Raw genomic sequence first — 11268 nt, 5'->3', positions numbered from 1 at the left:
CCCGAGCCCGATCGATCGATCGATCGGCGCGGACGATACCGTCTAGCGCGCGGCGATCGTGCCTCCTCCATTCACAGCCGGCACGTGACCCGAGACCGTGGCTACAGCGTGTCCTATCCAGAGCGATCGACGGCTACCGATCGATCGGCTAACGAGTGTCCACGATCGCGCGTCAACCAGAGAATTCCGGGTGGACCGAGACAGCAACCGAGGTGGATTCGCCGCCGGTCTATCGCGGACCTATCGCTGATCCGTAGCAGATCTCTCGCGGATTTTTTTTCTTCTCGAGGATCCCGGGGAGGATCCGGAGAGGGGACCGGTCCTCGGGGGAAGTTCAGTGGCACGTGTGATCGGCAGAAGTTCGCCAAAACTCGAGTGTGTCTATTCGGTTTCTTCTCTCTGTCCGGCTCGCGACAGGACCATCGCGTTTTTTGTCATCTTGTGCCGCCGGGGAGGACCCGGCTGATCAGTGGTGAAGAATGAAGGTGGGGTGAACGGTCTGACCGACAGTGAACGAGCTGCTTCAAATCGGTGAGTCGATTTTTGCACGGTGGCCTTGCCCGGGACCGCGACCGAGCGATCCTCGGGCTCCGGCTTAGCTGCTGCTGCTGTTGCTGCCGCTGCTGGCACCAGCCAACAGGCCGCCTTCTCTTCCAACAGGTTCTCGCGCGCGCACACTTTCTGTCGTTTTTGTCCGTCGAATGTGTTATTTTGCTCCCGGTCCCCCCCTCACCCTCCCGCCCGTCTTCCGTCGCTATCGCTCACCGACTTCTCTTTCTGTTCCACCTCGCGTGGAAATCCTGCGCGAACTTCGAGAGATATTGTGAATTGAATTAGAGGCTCGCGCGCGTTCCGGACTTTTCGGAGCGCGGTGGTCCCGGGTCCCCGCGGTTCCCCTCCACTCTTCTGCGGTCGGGGCCCCGTCCGAGACCCGGCGATGATTGCCCGGTCGAAATTTTCGGGGCTCGCCGGCTGTGATTGCGATTCTTCACGATTCGGTTACCATTCTTCCTTCGATGCTGGGATTCGTTCGTCGAACATTGAATCGCGTCGGCGAGGTGGACTTTGAATTTTCTTGGCAACTTTGAAATTAGAACCAGTTTCATTAGAGTTTTCGCGCGGTGCGCGTTCGAGTAGTCCGCGATTTGCGGCCGAGCTATTTATACTGGACAGCATTCGCGGGGAAGAGATTTGTGAAACGTCGTCCGCGGTTTTATAATTTATTTAGCCTAACTGTAGTTTTAGATGACAGTTAGCATCGGTCACTGATAACGAACACCGATATTTATGCGCGTTGTCAATATCCCCGTCGTTAACTGGATCCACGAAGTGGGGCAATCGCGGCTCGTCCTGAAAAGTCGGGGTATCGAATTCCATTCAATTGGCCGGCGAAATCGTCGGCCAGCCTTTCCGGCCAGGCACTTAGCATTACTGTAACGAGCGTTGTCTAAATTTTGCTTACAACTTCTAGATAATTATTACTGATTTGATCTACTAAAAAAATCTAACGTTATCCTTTTCTTAGAAATAATAATTCAAGAGATTCTATAACAACGTGAATTGTCAATAAATTTTATATTGCGCGACGTTGACACTCTGTGTTAAAAAGAGTGACGACTAAATTTGGCGTATCCCCCTAGATAATTACCCATTTGATCTACTAAAAAATCAAACGTCGGCTTTATTATCGTAGAAATTTTAATTCAAGAAATTCTATAGCAACGTGATATTCAATTTCGGCGATAAATGTCAAATAAATAGAAACGAACGATTTATATAATAAATTAAATATGCTAAAATATTATATATACTAAAAAAATCAAACATTATCTTTACCTTCGAAGTAATAAAGAAGAAATAATTCAACAGATTTTATAATAGCGTGATATTTAATGTCGTCGATGAATGTCTAACAAATAGAAACGAACGATTTACACAATAAATTTTATATAAGACAACGTTGACACTCTGTGCAAGTCCTTGCATGTTTATCGCGCACTCAGAAGTTCCAAGGACCCCTACCGAACAATTACGAAGCATAGTAGTCCGTGAAGTAGTCGCGAAACAGGGCTCTCAGTAGCTGCAGATGTACGAGCGGCTTAAATTTTCGCAGGGCGAATATCGGCGGCCTCGGCTCGCAATTAGAGTGGTTATTAGCGGCGTTGTTCGTCTCAGACACTTTCGGAGGCGAGCGACCTACTTGACTTCCGAATCGACGGCACTCGGCAGTCTCGTTTCGAAACGAGGAGGATCGCCGCCGGTGCGGGGTTCGTGAACCCCGGGCAATTTCCTCTCGGCGTTTGACACGGATCGGGGCCGATCACTGTTATAAAACAAATTACACGTCCTGCCCGGGCCGCGGCGCGTCGCGCGCTTCGCTCCGAACGACGGTGCCGCATCTCCTCCCGTGGTCTCATTAGTATGCCGGTCGCCGGCCCGAAACGAAAGTGACTTAATTTCTGTGAATCGGTACACGCGCGTCCCTCGAATAACAAAAAAAAATCAGTACCGGTCAGCGTTAAGTAATGGGAATCGGGATGCTGTGGGGTGAGGGGGGACGTGACCGACGATCTCCGCATAATTACACGCCTGTTCCGTGAAGCTATTATTCGGATCCGATCGCTCGGATCAATCGGACGGATTTCTCGGCCGGTCTCGTTTCATTTGCGATGTTGACCGATAATCCACTTAAACGCGATACCCGCGTTAACACTTCGACCGTCGGTCCAGTTCGTTGCGCTCGAGCTGGGCCGAAAACTAGGGAATCGATCGGGTTCGTCGATCTTTCGATGCGATCTGTTTTTGTTGGAATTTATTGAACTTTAAAGTGAGATTTTTAATCTATAATTTATACCGTCGTGGATTTATGAGTCTTTATGGGTATATTTTATAAAATTAATGCATGTGACGGCAGTACTTAAAATTGAATATTATATCTTAAAATATGATCTTTCATTTTTAATAGGCAGACTTGAAAGTCCAGAACACAGTAGAATATTATTTGAACTATTTCAAATAAATATTTCAGTACAATAAATATCCGAATTAATTCTTTATAGTCGAATATTTTATCCGAAGACTCGGCGCTCTCCATTCCATCTAGTTATTAGAATAAGTCGATTATTTTCCGTACGAATAAAACCTTCTTTAAATGAAATCTTATACATATAAATTTGTATCTAGATTCCTTTTTATTTGATTATATATGTATATATAGCGTCGTTAATATAGTAACATCAAATACAATTTGATTCGTTAGTCTTACCTCTCATCCATCAACCTAATAAAACATTCTGCAAACCTGACCAGTAATTCCGACAACTGCCTTCCTGAATCAATAAAAGTACCAGAACCATTTCTCGTTCATATGCAAATCCTGTATCCAATAATAGTTATATAAATATAGTTTTATATTTATTTACTTACTTACTATATATGCCAATGTTATATTTATATATTTCGAATTCTCGAGAAACAAATGGTTATGGTTTTTCATAAACTTCATGTTGGAAAAATAAAAGTCATAAAGACTGAACTCAATATTCCTAAAAATAGCAGAATATACTGTAAAATTTGAAAATAGCGTCAAATTCGTACCAGGAGAATAAATAGAACTGTCATTTGACAATTTAGCATTTTTACTATTTCTAAAGGCAAATTAGAATTTCTAAATCCGTGCACGATTCTGCTTTCCGAAGTATCCAAAAAACTTGGTATTCCAGATCGGAGACGACACCACCGATCGAACAGGTGTCATGCTTGTAGCGGACACGTGGCTTCCGTTCGCCAGGGGGTACACGATGTTCCGCCGTGCCGTCGCGATCAGGTGAAAGTAACGGAGACAATAGATATTCATTGGACGCGTTTATCGACGGGTACACCGATCGCCGGCCGATTTATCACCTGGCTCGCGACGTCGGACACTTTTCACGTTCCCGATTCCCGCCCCGATCCTCCGATCGCCTTGCCCTCCCCTCCCCCCCTCTCACCCTCGATCCCTCGGATCGTTTCCGAGAATCGACGTCAAATTTTATCGTTCCGCGAATCGCGGCAACGGGGACTCCGCCGATCTAACCGGAGTAGTTTATTGGCGTCGTAAGTCTCGGAAAGACACCGGTTTATGGAGCCCTGATTATTTCCGGCGATACATTCGACCCGGCCACGTCGATTACGCGGGCTCGATTTTATCGTGATAAATTTATTCGCGTTTCCGATCTGACCGGCAACCGGTTCGTTCGACAATGCGCTACTCGGAGAGAGAAGCGGAGAAAGAGCGAGAGAGAAGCGGAGAAAGAGCGAGAGAGAAGCAGAGAAACAGCGAGAGAGAAGCAGAGAGAGAGAGAGAGAGAGAGAGCGAGAGCGCGCATCGCGATCGAACTCGAACTCGAGATAACGCGGCTAGCCTGCCACTCCTGAAAACTGCCAGATCGCTGATTATGCCCGGCTTTCGGACGAGTCTATCCGACGGTTTGGATTTTAGCAGCATCACCGGCGAAAGTTGCTAGCATTTTAATCAGGATGACGCAAGGCAATTATACACGCAACTGCTCGGCCAGTTCTTGTTTCCTGTTTTGCGATGATGCGACGATTCGTTAATGTGCTGGTTGAATGATTCATGGCGGTCACCGGCGGTACTTGCCGGTTTTATATCGTTTCTTGTATTCTTGGTTAATAATCGTGGTTACTGCAGTGGACACGCAGATAATTAGAGGATAGCGATCCATCATGCAAAACTTGACGGAAAACAATTCGCTCGGTTGGTCGCGTTTGATACAATTTAGAAATGTATCACTGTAGGAATTTCTGTACTTGATTGTACTGAAATTTAAGCTGGAAGAATGTAATTTATGATGGAATAATTTTAGTGTAAAAAACAAGAGCCAAAAAAATGCTGAAAAATCCATAATTCCTGATTGAAACCTTATAGAAGAATGGCACTGTGAATTGGGTCTCCTTCGTCTCGATTTAAAAATATAATCACGCAAGAATTTTCGAACTTAATTATGCTTAAATTAAAGCCGAAGGAACGTATTTTATGACAGAATAATTTTAGCGTAAAAAAACAAAATCTAAAAGACTGCTAAAAATCCATAATTCCTAATTGAAATCTTACAGAAGAATGGCACTGTGAATTGGGTCTCCTTCGTCTCGATTTAAAAATATAATCACGCAGGAATTTTAGAACTTGATTATGCTTAAATTAAAGCTAGAGAAACGTACTTAATGACAGAATAATTTATCTACCAAAAACGGAATATATAAACCTGTTAAAAAATGAACAAGTCCCAATAAAAGTGTCACAGAATAATGTCACCGTGTATGGGTCTCTTTCGCCTAAATTTAGAAACGCATTTCCATAAGAATTATCGAATTTGATTATGCTTAAATTAAAGCTTGAGAAACGTACTTAATGACAGAATAATTTATCTACCACAAACGGAATAAATAAACCTGTTGAAAAATGAACAAGTCCCAATCGAAACGTCACATAAGAATGATACGGTATTATGGGTCTCTTTCGTCTCAATTTAGAAACGTATCCCCATAAGAATTTTAAAACATAATTAACCTAAAATTAAATCCGCAAGATTCTACTTATTAACAGACCCATTTATTTCTCTCCTGGCACCTGTCCAACGCTACGAATCTCCCAGAAACAAAAATAGTCTCGATCTCCGAAAACGCAAGAGCATCGCGCTACACGCGAAACGAATAAATTCGCGTTGGATTATTCCGCGGCCGATTTGAACGGCGACAGCTTTATTAACTAAACTCTGCGCGGCTAATTGAAGAACGCTGTTCAGCTTTCCGAGGGGTTTCGCGAGCGGGCCCGGGGCTGGAGGAACGTTGTGAAGTTGATGTAACAGGCCGGGAAGGAACGAGGGTAATCGAGGAAACGGAGGGAGAATTTAGTTGCAGAGTCTTTCGCGGACACAGTATTGTTGGCGGGGGCTCTTTTGTGCGTCGGGTTGCTGCCAGCCGGGCCGAGAGAGAGAGAGAGAGAGAGAGAGAGAGGGCTCTTCGGGGGAGAAACAGACTTTCGAAGTTGTTCCGGCTCGGAGGCTTTGTTGCGAAAGTCGGCGGCGACGGCGGCTTCGGGGGCTCGCGGCGCATGAAACTTTCCCCGAGTGCACGGATAAAGGGGGAGCCGCGCTGGATTTTCTTTTCCCGGCAGCCGATCCTACGGGAGCTAGATTGACTCTTGGCCCCGCGGAAAGTGGCCGTTGGAAATCGATTCGCGGCTTCGAGTAGTTTTCAATTTTCGTGCGCGGTCGGCTGCTGCCGGAACCGAGAAACAACTTGTACTCGCCGCGCGGATTGAAACGGGACGGCTATTTAATCCCCCGGCTTTCGTTCTTCCGAGATTTTTGTCTACGGAGTGCAGTTTTCAAGAGCGTAACGACGGAAATTAATGTTTGAGTAGGCTGGAATTATGATTTTATAAATCTCATTTTCGAAAGTTTTGATTTATGCCTTAACTATCTTCCTTTTTAATTCAATGCGTCCCTCGTGAGTCGACACGTAAGAAAATCATTATAATAAGATCTAAACTATTTATTTTGCTAAACATTTATTGAAAATAATGAGATTATGGTTTTTCATTTATAATAATATATACATATACTTCATGTTGGAAAAATAAGTCAATTTTCCTAAAAATAGCAGAGAATATACTGTGAAATTTGAAAATAGTGTCAAATTGGTACCAGAAAAACAAATAGCACTGTGATTTGATAATGACGATTTAGCGCTATCGACTATGATAATTAATCTATTGAGATAATATTAATTTTACGAGGCACCTAGAATTTAAATTTTAACTATATTATCTTTTCTGTGACTTTCAAATTTTCCAGAGCAATTTACCCTGAGTAATCTAAATTATTAAATTATTAATCTAAATGATTAAACCTTAAATTATTACTTCCTGTAATATCCGAGATCTAATTAGCTCACTGAATAAATAATAATCATTATTATTATTGTTACTAACAATATTAAAATCGTGTTTACCTAACGGTGAACGCTGTCGAATGAATTTCAACGAACGCCGACAGGTGCACGGCGCATAATGATCCGGCGTGCCTCTCGAATTGTAAATTGGTCCAGTTTCCTGGTCTGACCACAGACGGCCGTTTTCACTGGGAATCTGCCACGGAGATCGGAAATCGGAGCCAATGATGTTACACTCCGATTATTCGTGGGTAGAGCGACCGTTTCGGATGGGAACGGCATAACAACGGTGTCCAATCTTCTTAAACAGCATTCTGAAATGTCTCGCGACGAGAAAGTGGCGTGTCGCCGCAATTAACTGTAAAATCATCGTCTCGCTAGCCAGATGGCAGGAACGATGCGACCGGTGCCAGGCTGATCAGTGAAAGTGCCGCGCGGCCGGGGCGGTCGCGTTTCGTTTTGAAAATCGAATCGACCCGATTCGATGCATTCGACTGCGTAATCGCGCGGCGGGGCCACGTGTTCTCCCGCGGACGAACTCGGTCGCCGTGTCCGTCGATTTCTGTCACGCGAGTCCACGATTCGGGTCGTCGATTTCTGTCATTCGAGTGCAAAGGGTTAAATTCGTCTCATTGATAACCGGCTTTAAATTTTCTTAAAAAATCGATAAACTTTAAAACTTTTCAATCGTGACATTGTACAGTAAAGCAACAAAATACACCCGTTGGTATATGTAATTGCGAAGTCGGAACTAGTCAAGGGATTATTTACACATTAATTAACACTGGTGGTACACGCTTAACTAGCTAAAATGTAAAAAATATTTTACAAGTCAGAATCGAAGAAATAATTTCCACCAAAAGAATAGATCCATAACAATGTGCTTCATAATTATATTGACAATAATTGATAAATAAACATGATAAAGCTTCAATTGACCGGAATGATGAGTCGACTAAATACAGCTCGGCACGGAACGTGTCAAATGAAATTACAGATGACTCACCGCACACTAAAAATTAACAACGCGATAACGATCAAATTGTTCAACTGTATATTCTCTTAAGCGTATAGACTTTCTCCAATCGAGCGACCGAATCCAATAAAGAAAGACACGGGGCAACAAAGTCTCCGATTAAACCGATCGACGCATGCGATACGGCGCGTTGACTCGGCCAGTCAAAATTATATTGTAAAGAGCGTGCAACGTCCCTCTAATCGGGCACGCGATTTAAAAGAAACCGAGAGACACCGTACGGCGAGGTAGATTAATCAGCGGCGCGGTCAGATTGAACGATAAATAATTGCATTGTGGGTCGAAAATGATCGGGGGGGGGGGGGGGGGGGGGGGGGGTTCGGCTTTTATCAGGCTGTCAGGCAGTTTACAATCAGATAATTGATCTCGATGCGCGTTGAATTAATATCCGTCGCGTAGCCGGCAACCTGAAACCCATGTTTTTGTCATTTTACTGTCACGGTATTCTTAAGTAGGTTAGAGGCAAGCGGCGCAGCGTCCTTATTCTACTCCCGATCTCGCCTTACTTATCTTGTAATCGTTCCCGAGATGCAATCAAGCAGACGATAATCGTCGTGCCGCGCGGATGCTTATGCAAATTCTCGTTTCATTAGCGAAGGTAACAGAACCGTGCTGAAATTTATTTTATATTCGGCGCCGATTACGTTTCGACCGAATGCGTTTCGTTTTGTATCGGCGCGCAACTCCGCCGGGAATAATTATATTAGACTCGCTGAACGCTTACCTATGTACTTATCTGCGTTCTACTACTACCGCAGACATTCTTTTCATTTCTTAAAATTATTAACCAAATAATCGATTGTCCATCTATTCTAGAACTAATCAAACTAAAGATTCCTGCTAAAGTGATATGGTCGAAAGAATTGTTCCACATAGATTACTTTAAAACCAATTTGAGAAAATTGTAAGATTTCTATTGTTGAAAATTGGAAGATTTCTAGGAAGAGCCTATTAAGTATGAATATTACTCCGTTCATTTAAGTCAAACTATGTTCTCTGTCATCAGTATTTAAAGCATTCGACTAAGTACAGACACTCGATAAATATAAATATTTTGCCATAATATCTTGTTAATAATTATTACAATATATTATTATATATATTATATATACATCAATATATTATTATATATATTATATATACATCAATATATTATTACATATATTATATATATATCAATATATTATTATATATATTATTATATAATAATTATTACAATAGAAAAATGTCTAATCATTGTAACTATAATGAAAATAGTATTAGCTATGAAAAACGTGGGTTAATGTTCAGATCGGTTCTTTTACCAAAGAATATTGTTCTTATACAGCGAAATGACTTTCGTTCGAGCATCGACTGATAATACAGGCGCGGGAGCCTACGATTTTGAAAAATCGAATTTCTCCAGGCGTACAGGATCCGGCCGCGAGCCGACACGCGTTTCGCTGTCCACTTTCGCTCATCCCACGATCCGCGGGACGATAATTCTCTCGTTGTGTTCTCATGTTTCCGCGCGGCGCAGATACCGATCGATTCCGTTTTCTAAATTTCACTTTGTCGCGAGCCCCGTCGCCGAGAAATCCTTTTGTTCCGCGGCGGAGAAAGAGGGCGCCGAGCCGGCCGCGAGCTCTCCGATGGCGGAGGGGAAAAAACGAAGAAGAGAAGACCGCCGATATCCAACTGCCGGCGATCGTTTGTCCCGATTGGATCGCGCCGGACATCAAGAGCTCGCGACCGATCCCGGCGCGACGTTCCCTCCAATCGAAAGTCGCAGGTGTTAATTTCATCCGGACGCGACGCTTTCCGAGGCTTTTTGTACGCTCCGCGTCCCGCGGCGCGGTTTTTCCGCGGGGCATTCGTCTCGGTTTCCTTCCTCGGGTTCGCGGAATCGGCGTGCAACGGGCCTCCCGGGTCATCGCGATTCCGTTCCAGTTTCACGGCAGACGTGCCGATTCGGAACAAATTGGAGCCGCTTTTGCCCGATTCTCTCTTTCTTTCGCCGTCGCCCCCACCCCCGCCCCCCTCTTTCTCCGCGTCTTCTACGGGACGCTCGGTCCCGACGCGGCTGTTAGACCGTTTCGTGGTCACGATCCGAGGATCGTGATGGATTCGGCCTTTATGCACCGATGATCGATGCGAAATCGCGTCGCGACTCGCGATCGTGAAACGCGTATTACTGAACTGTATGCCGTTCGCGAGAACGAGACTGTTGATTTTGTTATCGCAGCTTAACATGACCACTCGCGAGGAAAAGGTAAATGACGTTATCATAATGTCAAATAACGTTAAATAACGTTGTCATAACGTTAAATAACGTTGTCATAACGTTAAATAACGTTGTCATAATGTCAAATAATATTAAGTAACGTTATCATAATGTCAAATAACGTTAAATAATGTTAAATAACGTCAAAAAATATCTGATAATGTTAAATGACATTATCATAATGTTAAATAACGTTAAATAATGCTAAATAACGTCAAAAAATATTAAATGGCGGTAAGTAATGCTAAAGAACGTCAAAAAATATTAAATAACATCAAAAAATATTAAATAACGTCAAAAAATATTAAATAACGACCAAAAAATATTAAATAACGTCAAAAAATATTAAATAACGTCAAAAAATATTAAATAACGGTAAATAATGCTAAATAACGTCAAAAAATATTAAATAACAGTAAAAAATCTAAAATAACGTCAAATAATATCAAATAACGTTAAATCACGTTATCATAATGTCAAATAACGTTAAACAACGTTAAATAATGTCAAAATATATTCCATTATTCCGATATTCCATACATATTCCACTGACGCGAATTAATCGCTCGAACCTCGAAAGAGCCTTCGCACAAACTGCGGGACATTGTCTCCGTTTCGTCGCGAACAGTTCTGATGCATTGCTTGGCGACGGAAACTAATCCTCGGATTTGGAACCCGGGGATTAAAAAGAAGTTCGAAGATTGATGACATTGGCCGGCAGCCTCCGCTTTCCCGGGAAGGACTGAAAAGAGGAAGTATTAGCGCGTGAAGGATCCTCGCGATTCCATCGACGACGAGAGTCCGGTGGCGGCGGTGGGTTCCGCCGATTGGAAGAACGTCGAGAGAATTCCGCGATATTCTATTTTTTTTCTCTTTCGCGGACCGTGTAGAAACGAGTCTCCGCGAAATTGAGTGCCCGCGGTAATTAAGGATTTCGCCGGGTGACCACCAGTTTCACCGTAATCTCTTTCTTCGACCTTAATGCGCGCGCGGGCAAGAGAGTTTTCTGCTTGCG

At 43.5% G+C, this 11268-nt stretch overlaps 1 protein-coding gene across 1 annotated transcript in view; it reads left to right on the top strand.

The window, feature by feature from the left end:
* The first annotated feature begins 360 nt into the window (after positions 1-360).
* The window catches only part of LOC144478660 (uncharacterized), a 91455-nt gene continuing 80547 nt past the window's right edge, over positions 361-11268 (top strand). The window contains exon 1 of the mRNA XM_078196766.1: positions 361-531. The gene's annotated coding sequence lies outside the window, so the exon portion shown is untranslated. The remainder of the gene's footprint in view (positions 532-11268) is intronic.

The sequence above is a fragment of the Augochlora pura genome, chromosome 3, assembly GCF_028453695.1.
Source record: "Augochlora pura isolate Apur16 chromosome 3, APUR_v2.2.1, whole genome shotgun sequence".
Taxonomy (NCBI): Eukaryota; Metazoa; Arthropoda; class Insecta; order Hymenoptera; family Halictidae; genus Augochlora; species Augochlora pura.
This window is presented reverse-complemented; position numbering and strand designations above follow the sequence as displayed.